We start from the raw sequence: 21,108 nt of genomic DNA, 5'->3' as shown, positions 1-21,108 counted from the left end.
AACTTCTGGAAAGGATCATTATTCTAATCATGAGACGCAGCTGAGAGAAATCATTATTTTGCTACCAGAATAAAAAGGCCCATGCTGACTTTGCAAAGCTTCACAGACCTGCAGCATAACAAGGGGGTCTTGCTTGATTTGGAACTTGATTTGAATACTCTAGCTGTGTTATATCTTCTCGGATTGAGATTTAACTCCATATGTTTGTTTGAAAGCATTGTTGCATACAGTAAAACCTCCACATTTAAGTCCAACAGCTTTGCTTTTTTGGTTTCTGGACCGTTCGATCAACTTGCCAACTAACATACTGTAAGATGTATTTGAACGTATACTAGACATATACCAGATATAATTGTCTGCCATGGTGTATAACTCTTCAGGCATGCATGAGGATTGAGGTTTGTTCACTGACCTCAGATTAGAAATGTATGAAAACATAATCACTGTGGTTTGAGTGATTAGTTATTTTCTGGTTGAGTTGCATCAAATGAAATGCCCAGGTCAGCTGCCTACATTAGCCTCTGTAAGGTATTTATTTAATTCCATTGAGGAAGGGATTTTATTTTGAAATCTTAAGGGTGTAGTGTTGAATGAATAGCATCACAGAGTAGAGAGCTTTTGAAGAGAAATATATCAAATTTTGAGTTTGTGTCAAATGAATTTTCCTCCTGTAAGTAACACACTAACTGTTGTCATGAAGCGTCATGTTCTCTTTCTAATATCCCTCTGCTATTAAAGTGCTTTATCCAAACTACAGAGTCACTATTGTCAAGCCGAGGGGCAGATCTGAGACTCAAGCGCAGACAGACACTGGAGACAAGGTGAAGTTGAAAAATAAGGTTTCTTTACTTAAAAAGTCATAAACAAAAACTGAAAGCGACTCCAGCGGAGCGGGCATAAATCCAAAACAGAAAACAAAAAGGCAAAGGTACAAACCAGGAGTAAACTCTGGAACACCGAACAAACACGAGGGAGGCACAGTCAAGGACGATCTGACAACCAGAACAGGGAAAGCAGGGGAGTATATATGTGTGGGGTGATGAGGAGATTGAAGGCAGCTGGGTGGACTGGGCAGGTGAGTAGGATGAGTGTAATCAGGGGGAACACACACACACAGAGAGACATGAGGAAGCTAACGGGATGTTACAACTATGGGTTGGAGTTTGAGTTTGTTCCATGGATGTCAGAAATGATCAGAATGACAATACTTCAAGTGTAACATATATTTATGTAGATCTTTTTATAGGATGGAGAATGAAGGTGAGTGTTCGACCTCTGACTCCATCATGTTGTTCCAAAGGTAAAAGATCAGAAAGCTCATCTTAAACTAGAGAAATAAAACACTGAAGAAAAGAAGGTGAACAGAAACACTAGTGTCAGATTTATACAGCTGTAGAACATTAAAGGAGCTGTAATTCACATTAATATAACAGCAAACAACTATTGGCCAAGTAAAGAAGTAGTGGAGTAATGTCTACCTGATTAGAGAATGGAGTCTCTCTTCCTCTGGGTGTATTATCTAAGTATGCATGTGAGCGTGCCCCACTGGTTTAACGTATCCTCATACAACGGGTTGTATGATATCCTACGAAGCGTTACCCCTTATTGTTCATGCGTTTTCCTACAAATGTCCAGCAACACGTGTCTATTTCCGCGCGTTATATGCATATGGTCTTTGTAAAGTAAACTTCCGTCTTCATTTGCTTGAACTTAGTTAGGTTTGAGCAACAAAGCTACTTGGCAAGGTTTAGGAAAAGATTGCCATTTGGGATAAAATAACCACAGAAGTGCCGTTTCTGAAGTATGCAATTTACGTGACAAAAACATCAACACTGACTTCTGGTTTCACATGGGCAATGAACAGCGGCCTCCTTGTTTGTTGGACTCACCTACCTCCTCTCCTAACCGCCTGGGCTGTGATTTAGCGGTCTTCCATACGGCCTGATTTTTAAGTGGATAATATACTAAACATTTTGTGGGATATCTAGGAATTGCGGCGCATTATTTTTCGTAGGTGCCCACCCACCCTCCGGTTCCCCCTCAGGTAAACACTGTTAGTTCTGTCAGCACCGCTAGATGTGAGCCGCCGCCCCGGCCTATGATTATGAGCTGTCGCCATGTTGAGAGCCGTTGAGAGGAAATTGAAATGCTGCCAATCCATATCTTGCACCTTTAACATTAGATAGTTCCATAAAGGGCAAGTTCCACTCGGAGAAAATGCTGAAATCAAGAGAGTTTTCCTAAATCCAATTTAAACTTGGACTAAGTTTTCCTGCAGCAATGACGAATTATTAGCAACTTTACAGGTTCACCCTTCTTCAACCTCCAAATAAAGTGGGAACTAATCTGGCCAAAGCATTGGCTTCTTCTCAACATGTGTCTGACTGTTTGTGTCTTGAACGTTGGACTTATTTTTAGCAATGTCGCCAGGTTCCTATATCTGCAACTGCTTTGGGGACCACAGTGTTACAACAACTGATGGTACCAATGGTAAGAGCAACAAAATAAAACCAGGTAGTAATACAACTTAGTTTTAAGTTTAGAGGGTCTGTAGAAGGTTACATAATCTGAGCTGTTTCAAACATGTTTATATTTGTCAGTGGAAAATCTGCCCTGCTACAGTTGTGATTTATACTTAGACTAGTTGTGAGAACGCTGAGCAAACAAGTCAATAAATACTGTTATGACTCATGAGGGGAAAATAAAATAAACCATGAAGATAAGACCTTCCCCAAGACTCACATCAAAATCAGCCAACCATGGATTGGATGGGATCATTCCCTTTACTTGTGTCATCCTACAAGTTAAATATTTCACTGATTAACATAAGAGGGTGTTACAAGCCTCCAATTGTGATAAAATGGAAGACACATCTTTCTTTCAAAGTGAGCATGAAGGCTACAGTGTGACTGTAGCCAATGAGATGCTACATCAGAGCAGAGACGTGTCATCTCTTCAGGCAAACAGGCCTCTGACCCCGAGAAAACTTCACCCATCGTTTGCATTTAGTGAGTGAAGTTCTTCCATCCTGAATACAGAACTTCAAAGAGACCGAGTGCATGAAATTAAAATATATACAAATGTAGAAGAATGAATGTCCCGTGTCTCATAACAACATCAATGTAAGTGTCAATGTATTTGTTTTGTTGTGTATTTGTTCTCTCTGGGAAAGTGGTTGCTTTCTAATCGTACTTTGTTTCCCTTCCATCACATCCATCCTCTCTAAACACATTTCCTTTCATATTGAATGCTTTATCCAATTAGAGCTAAACTGGATGCACTGTTTCCTAAGGGAAGTTCCAGGGGTCTCCACAATAAGTTAAATTTTCTTAATTCATAATTTAATTTTAAGCATTTATTAGACAATGAGCATCTTGTTATTTTAGGCTCCTAAACACTTTGAGATGAAGGGAAGATTGTACTTCCTGTCTGCTGACCTTTAGATTATTTAACCAATGATCTCCCTCAAACCCTAACTGAGTGCTTTAAGACCTTTAATGCCTTCACATAACAATGAAAACATGTATCATACTGTAGTTGCTAACACTAGGAGGTCTACACTGGTTTAAGTTTGATCAGACCTTTGGTTTGATCCCACCCTCTCTCTCTCTCTCTCTTTCTGTCTCTCTCTCTTTCTGTCTCTCTCTCTCTCTCTTTCTGTCTCTCTCTCTCTCTTTCTGTCTCTCTCTCTCTCTTTCTGTCTCTCTCTCTTTCTGTCTCTCTCTCTCTCTCTTTCTGTCTCTCTCTCTCTCTCTTTCTGTCTCTCTCTCTCTCTTTCTGTCTCTCTCTCTCTCTCTTTCTGTCTCTCTCTCTCTCTTTCTGTCTCTCTCTCTCTGTCTCTCTCTCTCTATCTCTGTGTGTCTCTCTCTCTCTCTGTGTGTCTCTCTCTCTCTCTCTGTCTCTCTTTCTGTCTCTCTCTCTCTCTTTCTGTCTCTCTCTCTTTCTGTCTCTCTCTCTCTGTCTCTCTCTCTCTCTATCTCTGTGTGTCTCTCTCTCTCTCTGTGTGTCTCTCTCTCTCTCTCTCTCTGTGTGTGTCTCTCTCTATCTGTCTCTCTTTCTGTCTCTCTCTCTCTCTCTCTGTGTCTCTCTCTCTCTCTCTCTCTGTCTCTCTATCTCTCTCTCTCTCTCTCTGTGTCTCTCTCTCATTCTCTCTCTCTCTCTCTGTGTCTCTCTGTCTCTCTCATTCTCTCTCTCTGTCTCTCTTTCTGTCTCTCTCTCTCTCTCTGTGTCTCTCTGTGTCTCTCTGTCTCTCTCTCATTCTCTCTCTCTCTCTCTCTTTCTGTCTCTCTCTCTCTCTATCTCTGTCTCTCTCTCTCTCTCTCTGTGTCTCTCTCTCTCTCTGTCTCTCTCTCATTCTCTCTCTCTGTCTGTCTCTCTCTATGTCTCTCTCATTCTCTCTCTCTCCCTCCCTCTCTCTCTCTCTCTCTCTCTCTCTCTCTCTTTCAATTCAATTCAAAATAATTCAATATGCGTTACTAGCATGAGTGTAACAAAGACAGTTATAAGATAAGTAATAATAAGAAAGAAAAAAGTACAATTAATAAAATATAGAAAATAGCAGAAAACAGTGAACCCTTGCTCTGCGTGTGTGTCTATGAAATACTGTGGAAGTGTGTGTTGACATTGTGTGTGTCCTCTCTTTCTTTTTCTAATTCTGAATTTCAAGTGCCATGACTGACATGACATGACATTGCCAAAGTATGTAATACAATAAACATAATTATAATAATTGATAATAATACAAAAGTTCCCTAGTTCCTCCTTGTCCCTTCTTCTCTGTTCTGGAACATGGCCCGTCCTTGGACTGCTCCCTCCTGGCTGTCGGTGTCTCATTCCACATGTTAAATATCTGTCTGTCTCTGTCCCCTGTATGCATGTTGTCCTTCTGTCCACTCCCTCTGTGTGTTTATTCTTTTCTGATATCTCTGCTGGAGTTGGGCCTCTTGTGTGTTTGTGTATTCTGTCCATGGTGGAGAGGAGGTCATGTGAGTCCGGTCTGTTTGGAGACACCTGAAGTGGCTCGACGTCCTCTCAGATCCGTTCGTCATATACATGTATGTTTACGATCTCTCATTTTGTCATCCTGACTGTCCACACTGTTTTTTATTCTGTTGATTATTCTGTTAACACAACATCTAATATGTCTAATGTCTGTCCATCCTGGGAGACCCAGGAAAAGAACATACTTTTATACATATCAAAAATATAAGTAAAACATATTCTCTCTATAAATTCATGTTGAAGTCAATAGTAACATCAAATTCATTATGAGGTGCATGAGCAGCAGAAACCGACCCGGTTAAACTTTAAATTTTTTAATTAAAATACGTAAATTATGATGATCTTGTAAAACATGTTTTTTTTTGTTTTTTTTAGATGAAATTACCCTTTGAACATATAATCTAGATACAATGAACGCGCCCCCTCTACCAGCAACAACATTGCAATTGTGCTTACATGTTAATAAGAATAATACAAATACATACAACTGCAATAATGTTTCTCTTTTCTTCATTACAGTATTAAATAATCTTTGATCCGGAGCTGGATGAGCACCAGAAGCTACATTTTCTCCATTCATTTCAGGAGAAAGGTCCCACTGGCTATGAATCACACAAGTCCCGCCTCTTGTAACGGAGCCTACAATTGTCTGACCCTGCTGTCAGTCCATGCTGGGGGTTGACAGGCGCACCCGTCCTGCCTCTATTGTCACCGGTGCGAGAGAACTATATTTATTTTAAACATGGAGAAGGAGAAAAACGACAAAGGTAAGCTGCCTGCTGCTTTGGAACTCTTTCATTCACAAGTTGCTCGCTGCTCGTTAGCTTTTAGCCTGGTTTGTTTCACCCAGAGGAGAGAGGGGATGAGAGGATGGGACGGTAGGATATGTTGGCTCTGATTCATTACGGAATATTAAACTATGGCGTTAAGAAGTGCTTTATTGGCAACTTTATTATTAGCCTCAATAACAGTCTAACAATATTATTAAATGTTGTTAGATGGTCTTTGTTGTTATTTACTCGTGACTTTTATAGTGACCTATTTTATCAGCATCCTTCTGGTTCCTCTATTAGCCTACTATAACACATGATACTAATACTTAGGTATTCTATCAAGAATACATATACATATACATATACACATATATATATATATATATGATACATACAATTGACTCAAATGGTGTCATATCAGTATAAGTCAGTACCAAATACAGGAGCTTCAGTGTTGTGAATGGGACTGTGAGGGGTACAAAGGACCATGTGGTAGGAGAGGAGAGGACAGCAGCAGCAGGAGGAGGAGGAGGAGGAGGAGTGATTAATTGGCATACTCAGGGTGTGCTAACCCCAGGCTGGAGACTGGGGGGGGTGGCAGCTGGGAGCCTAGATCTCTGTCAAATCCTCATGATGTCACCTCCCTGGGTCTTTATTGAGGGGGACATGGCGAAATTAATCCATTTATCAATTATTATTTTTTTGGACATATTTGTTTTAATGACATTTTGTTAGCGTTTGCTAAGTCTTTGAAGCGTAGCCTCCCCTGATTTAATGCCACACTGTGGATGGAGGAGGCGCTCCTGCAGCTCAGTGCTGTGGGACAAATCCAATTAGTCAAACACCACAGAGCAACCCGACAGACAAAGCATGAGATGTGGAGTAATTAGGCTGGAACTGTTGATAGGATCAACAAAAGTACAACAACGGAAATTACTTTCGAAAAAGGAAGAGCATGAGCCTCCATCATTAGCCATCTCTTCACATGCACATTGATTTAGGCTAGCCTACAGCAATTTGTCTCTTATCTTACTTGCTGCTTTCAAGTGTTGTTGGAAATTAGGCCTGCAACTAAAGTTTATTTTCATCTGCCAAGCATTTTCTTGATTATATAGTTTTTCATTTCGTCTATGAAATGCCAGAAAATAGTGATATATGCTTGAACAGTGCTTGTTTTGTTCAACCAATAACTAATTGATTCATCTACTAATCATGTCAGATCTATTGAAAATACTTCAATTACATGATGTGCACATACTGACACAACAGCTTTGTATTTTGCACAGTAAAAAAAGACAAACATTGACAGATACAGGTAAAGTGCTCAGTGCTACAGACACATTTTGATCATTAAAAAGACATTAACGCTCGATGAGTGATTTTATTCTGTAGAATTCGGGATGTCACCAGAACCGATACTTGGGTATCAAGTCCATGCCTATTTTCTAAAAACACGATGAACTATTTTTTCTACAGTACCGCAGGTACAGAGGTACCAGGGAATGTAGGGCTTAAGAATTACGTTCTCCTGGGTACAATGTTAAATGCCCCTGATAATGTTACTTTGAGAACAACAAGTTTAAATTGACTGGAGGAGAGCTAGTTACCATTAGCTGTTAGCAGCCGGTGGGCAGCACAGTCCTTCTACAGCTAACGTACAAGATTACATTGAGAAACATTATGATACGTTCAAGCTCTATTCAGTAAAAATTTGTATTGGGCGCAGGTACATTTTAATAATACCATAATGTCATGAAATGTAATCTAGTAAAATTTCGTTTTTGCCAAGAAACTTGAGGTGGGGTATCAGAAATTAATAATAAACTAGCAAAAAAAAACAATATGCAAATAGTAATAAAGAATTGTATGATTGAAGTACATTGGATTCATTTTTTTTTACCGTGGTATTAAATTTGTATGGAGAATCATGGATTTTCTCTGATATTGGTATGGACTATGTAGAATACATTTTAGACTGTTTGTGTACCTTCTTGCTTTAGCTGACCTGGCTGTGAGGAGGAACCATACTCCAGTATCAAGTCGATGCCAGAGTTCTGAAAACGTGATGGTACTCTTTGTTTTTCTACACACAGTACCACAGGTGCTGAAGGTACTGGAGAAGCGGCATCCCATCAGGGGACGATAGAAAACGGAATAAATCCAGTTGATTGAAGGAGATGTTTCCACAGCAACATAAATATTAGAGAGGAAGTTATCATCTGTTTAAATGCAGAGTTTACAGGACAAATAATAAATCTATGGTCATGGCTTCGGACACAGTTACAGGCTATAACAGGGGCGACTGTGGCTCAGTGGTAGAGCAGGGTCGTCCTTCAATCAGAGGATCAGTGGTTCCCTGTCTCCACTAGTCCATGTCCATGTGTCCTTGGACAAGACACTTGAACCCAAGTTGCTCCCGTAACTGTGCCTACTGTGTGTGAATGGTTATGAATGTTAGTTAGTCTTGATGGGAAGATGGCACCTACCATGGTAGCCCCTGTCATCAGTGTATGAATGGGTGTGAATGGGTGAATGATGACATGTAGTGTTAAAGAGCTTTGAGTGGTTGGATGACTAGAAAAGGTACAGACCACAGACCATAAAGTACAGACCATTTACCATTTAACTTCGTAACACTAGCTCTAATTGTTTATTGTTTTCTTTTTGTTTTCCCCATGGTATAGAATCAGGTATCCACAATAGTATGAACTAATACATGTCTGACATTGTGACATCCTGACCTGGCTCTGCCCTGAATTTGAGTTCCATGAACTCTGTTCAGCCTTTTGTCTTTTATTTTTACTTCTTGTTGTTCGTGCATTAATGCTTGTGTGTGTGTGTGTGTGTGTGTGTGTGTGTGTGTGTGTGTGTGTGTGTGTGTGTGTGTGTGTGTGTGTGTGTGTGTGTGTGTGTGTGTGTGTGTGTGTGTGTGTGTGTGTGTGTGTGTGTGTGTGTGTGTGTGTGTGTGTGTGTATGTGCCTGAGGTATTTCCTTGGTTGCTTGGAAGCTTCACCACAGCCAGTCCCTATGTGACAATGGACAATAGCACATTGTAAACATCCTGCTGGCTTGTAGAGAGAATGGAGCTCTGAGCCAACAATGTAAGCTGCAGACACAGAGCAGGGAGAAGCAGAGAGCTACAGAAAACACAGAGCGGCTAGACCCAAGTTTCAATAAGGACTCTGTATCTTATGATGTTTTTGGTTCATCCCCAAATGGAATAAAATGAGATTATTGATATAATCTTTGCATAGATCGAGTTTCTGTCCACCACTAGAATATTTTCTTTAAGAACTTCAGATTTTGTAAAAGATAAAGTGATCAAAGAACTTTCTGTATTGTTAATGTGTTTATATTGGCGGACAAAGCCTCAATTTACAGAAGATCACTTTCACATTGATATTTACACGATATTTAATATTTTAGAATATTTAACATAATACAACATTGTTAAACAGGGAAAGAGTGCTGAATCAGCATTTCTCCATCCAAAAACCAAACAAATGTATAAAGATTCTCATTTATTTTAAATCAGACGTGACCAACCTACAATGCACCAACATTACCAAACCACAATGCATCACACCTGTATGAAAAAGAGGGTTGAAGGGACATGGGCTGCTGTGGTGAACAAGACTACAATATCAATATAAGGAAATCTAGTCAGTATGTAGGCAACTATGTACAATAACACAGCTCCTAGCATGCTGCTACGAGACGGAAGTGACCAAAACTACTTCGGAGTAGTAACTTGTGCACACAAATTAAGTTTTTGTTTATTTGTTGCTCCATTAGACCCAAGATGCTCTGTATAAATCTGTTCAATATTTCAGAAGAAAAAGGAGAAGATTAGCCAACATGCCCACAAAAACACGTCGTTTGAATGTGGTTAGTCAGCTGGTGTGAATCCCAGCCTGCATGCACATTTTTTTCAGCCCGACATTGTTGACAACAGAGCAACTAATATTAGAAAGAGCAACAAGCTAGCAGGTTGCCAAGTAACATCTCTCTGCAGCATAGACTGTGTATAAGAAGTGGCTGTTGTCGCCATGACGTCACCCAGATGTCGTTGTATCCAGACCTGGACCTATAACCGGATATATAATTGAGAATTTTTAAATTATAACGGGGCTCTTCTATTTTAACCGGCACAGCTTTTCTAGCCTTTACGGCACTCGTTCAGCGGTCCAGGAAACACACCGACCAATTACATGCGTATTAAATCACATCACGTGATTTTACTCAACCAATCAAATATGTGAATTGCGATAAACTCCAGTTAGATATACACACACAGGAGAGAGACGGAGAGAGAGACCCAACCATCGGAATAGTACGTGAGTCAGAGAAGTTATTTCACATGACGTTCTCCAAAAAGAGAAAAGTGGACAGAGAGACCAGAGACACCAGAGTCTTTCACCAAGAATGAACAGACTCTTATAGGTTCATTCTTCACACTGACAGTTTAAAACCAGTATGTCTGATATGTTCAGAGACCGTGATGATTATTAAAAGCCGTAATGTGAAGCGTCACTGGAGACAAAGCACAACTCACATCTGAAAAGAAGTCACAGATAATAAACAATCAAAGAGCCCAATATGATCAGAACCCTAACATGAATTCCCTGTCCAACAATGATGTTAACAGAGAGGAATAGAGCTGAAACAAGTGGTTTAATAACCACAGACATTTCTCTTGTTAGAAGATGAGAATAATATGGATATCATGGCTTTTTGATTGACATCACTTCACACCTGAATTAACTGAATTTAAAGTTGCAGAGTAAGGACAAGTCAATTCAATTCTTTTTTATTTAAATTAAATTAAGTACTCTAAGATGCACATTTTTCAAAAGCTTTCTGTTGTGTATTTTATTTTTAAATCCAATCCTTATTTAACTTGAAATGAGAGAAGAACATATATTTATTATTTATTACTCATACAGTTCAATCTGAAAACTGATAATATATATTGTTGCGATATTATTCAATTGAACGTTCTTTATTTGATTTGTTGACTACATACAGATGTTAATACAACTGTTGGCTACTTCAATATATATGGGACCAAATCGTAGCACAAGTTAGACATTACTGTGATGTTCCGGACCTTTGCATGAGGAAATTCTCTCTAAATGGACCTCGCTGAACTTGAATTGAATACTCCTACTGTAGAGACTCACAGAGCTGAGATGAAAACAAACTGCAGTGATGCAGGCTCCTTCACATCCGCATCGCAGTGCATCTTAGAATCAGCGGCCAACTGGGGGGAAAAAACGTGTGTGTAACCACAACTTTAATACCATACTTCATAACTATGTATTTACACACAGTTTTCTGAGCAGCTGTCTCCATTCTTCTAGCCCTGTGACATCATCACTGCTGGACATCTGGGTCCAGTGTGTGTGTGTGTGTGTGTGTTGAGATGCCATGGTAACAGCGTGAGCTGAGATTTGATATGCAGCCCCCCTCTGTAAAGCCCCCAATGTGTTCAGTTTATCCTTCCTGTTGTAACTGCTGCCTTCATGTGCTGCCCAAAATATTCTGATTATGAGTTACATCATCTAGAAAGAGGCGTTGTTTTTATGATACTATAGTTGTAAACGTCATGGCACAGACTATTGGAATGACATATAGCTGCTGGATTATTTTAGTTCTCTTTTCTCTTCAGCATCTTCACCATATCTACACTCATCTCCTCCCTTTGTCTGCTCCACCTGGCCCTCTCTTCCTCACTTACTTTCTACCTCTGACAGTAGAGAGATATTCTGCCAATTCATAATTTCTTTCTAGGGCCAGATAACATTCTAATCTACTTTGGCTTTTAGTTTCTTCTTTCCAGTGTTCCAGATCGGTTTCTTTACATGGCGTTGTAATTTGTTTTACTCTGATTGGTGTTTGGAGAGCAGTGTTGTTGAGAGACTGGTCCCAGTGTGTCTGAGAGGAGGCAGTTAGTCTCAGCACCAACTGACATAGGGGACTCTTCTCTGGGCTCAGCTCTTGGGTTTGGAGGGCTTTGGAGTGGAGGGTGTCTGGGGGGCTGGATTTAAGGTGATTGAAGAATGTGAGTGCTCTCTTTTGAATGGAAATTGTCAGTGGGTATCGGCCTAGTTCTGCTCTACATGCATTTGTTAGTGTGTTTCTGTGTACGTGTAAAATGTATCTGCAAAATTCTGTGTGTAGAGATTCTGTTGGATGTTTGTCCCAGCGGGTATAACTATGATGACTGAGTGGACCCCATATTCTCTCTCTCTTTCTCCGTTTCCGGTTGCGTGTGAGTGTGAGTGGTGGACGTGAGAGTGGCGCGGAGGTTTGATTGTATTTTCACTGCTTTGGGATTTTTTCCTCTGTTCTTCTGTCTATGCACATGATCAGGTAAAATACAAACCAGTTTATTTATCGGTAAAGAACGTGTGATTAGTGGTTTTGTTTGGCGTTTTTTCGGGAGGATGGCATCCTTTGAGACGTCACGTCCGTCAATCCGGCAGGGAATCCGGTCAGTTCCACCGGATAGCAGCGTGTCAGTAGAGGAGGTGCTGCTGGCTGTCGGAGAACAGGTGGGACATGACAAACTTTGCTTTGCATCTCGGATGAATAAAGCTGTGGTTGTGTTCGTGACGAGCGAGTCTTATGTCCACAACCTGATAGACAGCGGCGTGTTTATTAGGGACAGTTTTGTGCAGGTATCTCCGCTCTCAGTTCCCTCTACGCGAATCACCGTGTCCAGTGTTCCGCCGTTTATACCGAACGACCTGTTAGAAAATGAGCTGCGCAGATTTGTTAAATTTGCCAGCGGATTTAAAACAGTCAGTTTGGGGTGTAAGGATCCCAAACTGAAGCACGTGCTGTCTCTTAGGCGGCAGGTCTTCATGTTCCTGGAGTCACCTACACTGGAGGTGTCCTTCAGGGTTAAACACGGGGAGGCTTCATACATGGTGTACGCTAGCTCGGGACAAATCAAATGCTTTGAGTGTGTAGATGTAAGACACAAACACTTCGCGGCCCGTCCCACTACCGAGGCCGTTGCTGCTCTCGCGGCCGGCGCCGTGGGCACGGCCGGTCCCGTTGGTGGGGCCGCGGCTGCTCTCGCGGTCGGCGCCGCTTCTTCCTCTTCTGATAACAATAATGTCGACAAGGAGGATCAGGGCCAGTCTTACAACCAGCAGGCTTCTGTTGTTGCGCAGAACTTCACTACATCTGGTACCAAAGCACCACCACAGTCTGTAGAACTTTGTGACGAGGCAGCTACACGTTCTGCAGGTGGAGACCACACCATAGCCTTAGATGAAGGATAGAGTGTAGGGTCTGTGTCCAACAGCCAGCTGTCTTGTGAAGGAGAGGACATGGAGTATGAGAGTGAATCAGATACTGCATCTAATTCTGAAACATGCATTAAAAGCACTGATCTGTATTCACTAGAGGAAATAAACTTGTTTTTGGATGTAACTTACAAAAGATCTGCAAAAGTGAGTGAATATCTCAGTGGCATTGAAAGGTTCATACAATCTGTTGGAGTGGTGCAGAGACAGGTCAGCTTAGAGTCTCCACAACGTCATCACACACACTTAGATCTGTTGGACACATGGAAAGTAAAACACCCACTAAACAGACAGTACACATGGGTTAGAGTCAGCAACGACTGTCACGGGGCATGATGAGGACTCAAGCGCAGACAGTCAGAGTAGGGGAAAAAAGGTATTTAATAGCTCACAAACAAAAACAGTTAATCCAAGGACAAGACAAAAGACGAGGGGGAAAATCCGGCAGGACAAGGCAGGGCAGACAGACTGGGAAACCGGGAACAGGATGAGCAAAACGGGCGGGTAGGTAGGAAACAAACAAAATGATCTGGCAGTGAGTGAGTGAACGACAGGGGTTTAAATAGTGAACTAGGCAGAGTGAACAGGTGAGACTAATGAGCTGATGAGGTGAGTGTGACTGGCAGGTGCACTGAATGAACTGATTAGGTGAGTGAGGAGCTACAGAAAGAAACAAAGACACAGAACACACAGGGCAAAGCCTGATCGTGACAGTACCCCCCCTCCAAGGGATGGATTCCAGACGTCCAAAAGAAAAACAAAAAACAAAAACATGAACATCTTCCAAGGGAGGGCGGTGGGGGCCCGGAGGAGGGTTATCACTCCTCCGAGGCCGAGAGTCAGAGTCCACAACCGGGTGGGTGGAGGGGGTCCAGAGGAGGGATGGCCGGCCTGGCAGACTGGGGAGACAGAGGGTCCGGAGGACGGAGCTCTGGAGACAGAGGGTCCGGAAGACGGAGCTCTGGAGACAGAGGGTCCGGAGGACGGAGCTCTGGAGACTGAGGGTCCGGGGGACGGAGCTCTGGAGACTGAGGGTCCGGGGGACGGAGCTCTGGAGACTGAGGGTCCGGGGGTCGGAACTCTGGAGACTGGGGGTCCGGGGGTCGGAACTCTGGAGACTGGGGGTCCGGGGGTCGGAACTCTGGAGACTGGGGGTCCAGGGGTCGGAACTCTAGAGACTGGGGGTCCGGGGGTCGGAACTCTAGAGACTGGGGGTCCGGGGGTCGGAACTCTAGAGACTGGGGGTCCGGGGGTCGGAACTCTAGAGACTGGGGGTCCGGGGGTCGGAACTCTAGAGACTGGGGGTCCGGGGGTCGGACTTCTAGAGACTGGGGGTCCGGGGGTCGGAACTCGAGAGACTGGGGGTCCGGGGGTCGGAACTCGAGAGACTGGGAACCAGGAGGGGAACTGCACTCGAGAGACTGGGAACCAGGAGGGGAACTGCACTCGAGAGACTGGGAACCAGGAGGGGAACTGCACTCGAGAGACTGGGAACCAGGAGGGGAACTGCACTCGAGAGACTGGGAACCAGGAGGGGAACTGCACTCGAGAGACTGGGAACCAGGAGGGGAACTGCACTCGAGAGACTGGGAACCAGGAGGGGAACTGCACTCGAGAGACTGGAGATCGGACTGGGAACTGCACTCGAGAGACTGGAGATCGGACTGGGAACTGCACTCGAGAGACTGGAGATCGGACTGGGAACTGGGCTCCAGAGACTGGAGATCGGACTGGGAACAGGGCTCCAGGGGCTGGAGATCGGACGGGGAACAGGGCTCCAGGGGCTGGAGATCGGACGGGGAACAGGGCTCCAGGGGCTGGAGATCGGACGGGGAACAGGGCTCCAGGGGCTGGAGATCGGACGGGGAACAGGGCTCCAGGGGCTGGAGATCGGACGGGGAACAGGGCTCCAGGGGCTGGAGATCAGACGGGGAACAGGGCTCCAGGGGCTGGAGATCAGACGGGGAACAGGGCTCCAGGGGCTGGAGATCAGACGGGGAACAGGGCTCCAGGGGCTGGAGATCAGACGGGGAACAGGGCTCCAGGGGCTGGAGATCAGACGGGGAACAGGTCTCCAGGGGCTGGAGATCAGACGGGGAACAGGTCTCCAGGGGCTGGAGATCAGACGGGGAACAGGTCTCCAGGGGCTGGAGATCAGACGGGGAACAGGTCTCCAGGGACTGGAGATGAGGCTCCGGGCAACCGGAGTCCATAGACTGGGGCTCAGGGGGATAGACTGATGACCCAGCGGGGTAAAGGGCTGGAGGTCGCTGCGGTTCGGAGACGGCGGAGGCCGGGACTGGAGGTCGCTGCGGTTCGGCGGCGGCCGGGACTGGAGGTCGCTGCGGTTCGGAGACGGCGGCGGCCGGGACTGGAGGTCGCTGTGGTTCGGAGACGGCGGCCGGGACTGGAGGTCGCTGCAGTTCGGCGGCGGCCGGGACTGGAGGACGCTGCAGTTCGGCGGCGGCCGGGGCTGGAGGTCGCTGCGGTTCGGAGACGGCGGCGGCCGGGACTGGAGGTCGCTGCGGTTCGGAGACGGCGGCGGCCCGGACTGGAGGTCGCTGCGGTTCGGAGACGGCGGCGGCCCGGACTGGAGGTCGCTGCGGTTCGGAGACGGCGGCGGCCCGGACTGGAGGTCGCTGCGGTTCGGAGACGGCCCGGACTGGAGGTCGCTGCGGTCCGGAGACGGCGGCGGCCGGGACTGGAGGTCGCTGCGGTTCGGAGACGGCGGCGGCCGGGACTGGAGGTCGCTGCGGTTCGGAGACGGCGGCGGCCGGGACTGGAGGTCGCTGCAGTTCGGCGGCGGCCGGGACTGGAGGTCGCTGCAGTTCGGCGGCGGCCGGGACTGGAGGTCGCTGCGGTTCGGAGACGGCGGCGGCCGGGACTGGAGGTCGCTGCGGTTCGGAGACGGCGGCGGCCGGGACTGGAGGTCGCTGCGGTTCGGAGACGGCGGCGGCCCGGACTGGAGGTCGCTGCGGTTCGGAGACGGCGGCGGCCCGGACTGGAGGTCGCTGCGGTCCGGAGACGGCGGCGGCCCGGACTGGAGGTCGCTGCGGTCCGGAGACGGCGGCGGCCCGGACTGGAGGTCGCTGCGGTTCGGAGACGGCGGCGGCCCGGACTGGAGGTCGCTGCGGTTCGGAGACGGCGGCGGCCCGGACTGGAGGTCGCTGCGGTTCGAAGACGGCGGCGGCCCGGACTGGGGATAGCTGCTGCTCCGAGGCGACGGCTGGAGTCGGCTGGATCGCCGACCGGACACGGGGAGGTGGAGTCGGTCGGACCGCCGACAGGACACGGGGAGCTGGAGTTAGCTGCGGCCCAGCGGGAGCGGGGAATCGCTGCGGCCCAGCGGGAGCGGGGGATCGCTGCGGCCCAGCGGGGATGGAAGTCTGACCCTTCTTTCTCTGTCTCCTACGAGTGTTGAGCTGGCAGTCCATCAGGTCGCGGTTCGCCTTCTGGACACTCCGAGGCCCACCAAAGGCCAGGCGGGTTCCCATGAACTGCTCATACCACTCAGGGAGACGGCACTCCAACCCATGGTCTGCTGAGTCCATTGTAGGCCAGATCATTCTGTCACGGGGCATGATGAGGACTCAAGCGCAGACAGTCAGAGTAGGGGAAAAAAGGTATTTAATAGCTCACAAACAAAAACAGTTAATCCAAGGACAAGACAAAAGACGAGGGGGAAAATCCGGCAGGACAAGGCAGGGCAGACAGACTGGGAAACCGGGAACAGGATGAGCAAAACGGGCGGGTAGGTAGGAAACAAACAAAATGATTTGGCAGTGAGTGAGTGAAAGACAGGGGTTTAAATAGTGGACTAGGCAGAGTGAACAGGTGAGACTAATGAGCTGATGAGGTGAGTGTGACTGGCAGGTGCACTGAATGAACTGATTAGGTGAGTGAGGAGCTACAGAAAGAAACAAAGACACAGAACACACAGGGCAAAGCCTGATCGTGACAACGACAGCATAAGTGCAGCCAGGCTGGACAGAAAATCCATTTTTGTCAGAGCTTTGGGGTTATTTGGCAGCAGTGGAAAACTAAAAAAGTTCGTTTCAGTTCTCTGAAGCAGTGGTGGGAGGTCGGAAAAGCACAGATCCGTGTGTTCTGCCAGCAGTACACCTCAAACGCCACCGCTAAAATCAAGTCTGCTGTCAAAGACCTTGAAGCCAACATAAAAAGTATTGAGGAGGGCTTCCAGAGAGACCCGTTCCCGTTTCCTCCAGTTGAAGGACATGGATGCCCCAAGCTCGTTTTTCTTCAACCTGGAGAGATCGGTAGCGCAGAGGAATCGGATGACCTGCCTGAAGCTCCCAGGAGGCAGGATAACCACCGACCAGAGGGAGATGAGGACCCATGCTGTGGGTTTCTACGCTGCTCTTTTTGGGGAAGAGCAATGCTGTACAGAGAGCAGTAAGGAGCTCCTGGAGGGTCTTCCACTGCTCAGTCCAGCAGAGAGGGCTACGCTGGACGGAGAGCTGACGCTGGAGGAGCTGACAGCTGCAGTGAACCAGATGGCTTCAGGAAGGACTCCGGGAATCGACGGCCTCTCCACGGATTTCATTAAGCAGTTCTGGAACATTATCAGTTCTGACTTGCATTGTGTTTTGTTTGAATGTTTTAAAACAGGATCACTTCCTGTTTCATGCCAGCGGGCAGTACTCTCCCTGCTGCCCAAGAAGGGCTACTTGGCCCTTCTTAAGAACTGGAGACCAGTGGCCCTGCTTTGTACTGACTATAAGGTGCTTTCCAGAGCCTTATCCAACAGTCTAAGAGACTACTTAGAAGTAATTGTAAATAGCGACCAAACTTAGTGTATCCCGGATAGAACAGTTATGGACAACATTTTTCTCATTCGTGATGTGCTTGATGTATGTAAATTCCACGATGTAGACGTTGGTGTTGTCTCACTGGATCAGGAGAAGGCTTTCGACAGGGTGGATCACTCTTATCTGTTTTCTGCACTCAGGGCTTTTGGGCTTGGTGATGGGTTTTTGGATTGGGTGGGTTTGCTGTACAGGGGTGCTGAATGCATGGTAAAAATGGGAGCTGGGCTGAGTCGACCGATCCCTGTACGGCGAGGGATAAGGCAGGGTTGTCCTATCTCAGGGCAACTATACAGCCTTGCTTTTGAGCCTCTGTTGTGCAGGCTGAGAAGTCGGCTCAGTGGTCTGTCACTGCCTGGGTCCTCCAGTCTTTGTCGTCACCTCGCTGTGTCTGCGTATGCTGATGATGTAAACATCTTCATCAGGGACCAGGGAGATGTTCTATGTTTGCAGGATACTTTGTCTCTTTATGAGAGGGCTTCATCTGCACGGGTGAACTGGGAAAAATCTGAAGCCTTATTGGTGGGACAGTGGAGACATTAGACAGTGCCTCACCTGCCTGGAGGTCTTCAGTGAAGAAAAGGAGGTTGGGTGTGTTTTTAGGCTCTGAGGATTTTCAGAAAAAGAACTGGGAGGGAGTTAAGGAGAAGGTCTGTGCTCGGTTCTCTAGGTGGAGATGGTTGCTGACCCAGTTGTCATATAGGGGAAGAGTTCTGGTTACTAAGAACTTGGTTGCCTCGACTCTGTGGCACAGACTCATCGCTCTGACGCCACCAGAAGGCCTCATAGCAGAGATACAGAAGTCTGTGCCGCCCTGCCACAACACCTGAGAGCAGTTGCAGGAAACTGTACTCTGTCTGAACAGTGGGATGAAGAGAGTGAGTACACACACAGAGCATATAGTTTTTCTACCGTGTGACAGAGTATATTATTTGTGTATTTATTTAATGCTTTGCTGCGTAAAATAAAGATAAAATGAAAAGACTTGAAAGATCTCCTGTTATTCGCGTAAGAAAATGAAGTCACTGTGTCTGCAGCTCATTTGCGGCTTAATAATGAACAACACAGACAGAACGCCGCTACAACAGTAGAAAAACTACTCCAGGGACTTGGCATGTGGATGTCAGATGCCAGCTGATCACCGGTGAAACCTGAAGAAAAGTCCCAAAAGATCCGAAAAAACCCGCTGCGCTGTGGTGTTTTTGATCGAACGAAAACGTCGGCCAAGGTAAAGAAAGGACCTGAAACCCGTTTACGGTGTCGGATTTAAATGAAGATTGATGTCGCTAATTTGATCCAAGAGGCTCGCCTCTTTAAGGACTTCTCATGCAAATCATACAGCGCTCCTCATTAAAAGCCATTGAAGTCTCTGCGTGTTTCAGAAGTTGTGGTGCACATGTCTGATGAGAAAAGTGGAAATACTTTTTTAACATTTGCACGCAATTTACGCATTGCTTTATTGATATGATGGCTGAAGATAAGGAGGTAATTAATGCTGAAGAAATGGAATCTAAGAGAACGAGAAAGTTAACTGAGAGAGCATTGGAGGAGAAGCTGCACAGGCTCATTGGAACCAGGAGAGGAGTATTAGGTCAGATAACTGGAAAAATAAAAGAAATTGAAAGTTTGATGAGTGATGCTGGCAATCTGCAAAAAGTGCAAGAAAGTATACCTGCTGATAATGAGGACATAGACGGTGATCAAGAGGAAGATATAGAAGATGATGTGAATCCTGATGACAGTGCTTCACAAGTGACAGTCGATAGCATCGAAACAGTGCACCGAAAAGGTTCCAGGTTTGAACGTTCATCTGTCCTGTCCAGCAGATCATCAGTTTGTGCTACTGAAGAAGCTAAATTAGCTGGCTTAGTGGAATGTGCTGCAGCTTTACAGAAGAAGAAGGAGCTTGAATTGGAGGAAACGCATATTAAAGCCAAAAGGCTGACTTTGGAAGCAGCAATCGCTGAAAAGAGCTCAAGTAAAAGTACTTAAAGACTATGAGAGATCAGAGGATGGCATGAACAGCTATGTTCGCTCACACTTAAGACGAGTATAAGTGAAAGAAGAGGAGCAAAAACTTGTCCCACCCACTAACATGGCTGTACAAGGAGGTACAGTTCCAACCCGGCTGCAGCAACTTACAGAGCCACAAACCGTGAGGCCAAGACAGACAGACAACACTGACAGACAGCAGCGTGACAGAAGCAGTAATGACATTCTTCGAGTAATGCAAAAACTAAATCTGATCTGTACCTTATCCTCCACCTCAGCCCATCCTTCGTTTTCAGTTTCTACCATCCCATCAATAACCAGTAGGGGTGGGGGAAAAATCGATACAGCATAGTATCGCGATATTGTATCAATACACGGACGCCAAGTATCTATCTTTTATTATATAAACTATTTTTATTTTTTTTTATAAAAAAAATTTACTAGAACAATCAAATCAATTGCTTTTTCAGTCCACTAGATGGTGCTGAGTTGTTTTCTGGTGAGGTCAGGAAAGGTCCCGGGTCAGCGTGATTGGTAGGAAGTTGGTCAAAACAAAGATAGAGACATCTGGCCTCACAACGGGGTTAAATCTGCCAACAGTAGCCAGGCTCATGGGGAGAGTGCAGCGCATAACTGTCTCTCTGCCCTTGACATCCACGCATCGCAAGTTATACTGAGTTATATAACTCTAATATCCTACTTATATAAGTTATAGTTCATATACTGAGTCCACACGTTTGCATTTAGTTAAGTTGGACTATGTAGTAATACAAACAGTTCAGTTTGTCAGGTTCATGCAACATTTATGACATTGTTGGTCAGTCTGTCTGCTTGACAATCATATTTTGCTGCAATAAAAATGATTGAAGTGAGATGAACAGACTGAAAACTTCAAAAATTATATTTAGTGTATGTACTGTGCATTTTTCTTACTTTATCTTCTTAAATCTAATAGGTCCTGCTCGGTTATGTTATTTTATTTTATTACATTGTATATATTGTGCATTTTCCACACTTAATATTTGTATTTTATTGTGTAACCCTGTTTGCTGCTGCCACAGACAAATTTCCCCTTGGGGATGAATAAAGTACTATTCTATTCTATTCTATCTCCACTCACCTGCCGCTCATCCGCTCATGTTCTAGTTGCCGGATTATCATTTGTTCCTTTTCCCTCCCCGTGGACTATTCACTCTC

The sequence above is a fragment of the Anarhichas minor genome, unplaced genomic scaffold (genome assembly GCF_050575085.1).
Source record: "Anarhichas minor isolate MPS153535 unplaced genomic scaffold, ASM5057508v1 ptg000009l, whole genome shotgun sequence".
In the NCBI taxonomy this organism is placed as follows: domain Eukaryota; kingdom Metazoa; phylum Chordata; class Actinopteri; order Perciformes; family Anarhichadidae; genus Anarhichas; species Anarhichas minor.
The sequence above is the reverse complement of the archived record's forward strand: the minus strand, read 5'-3'. Positions refer to the sequence as shown.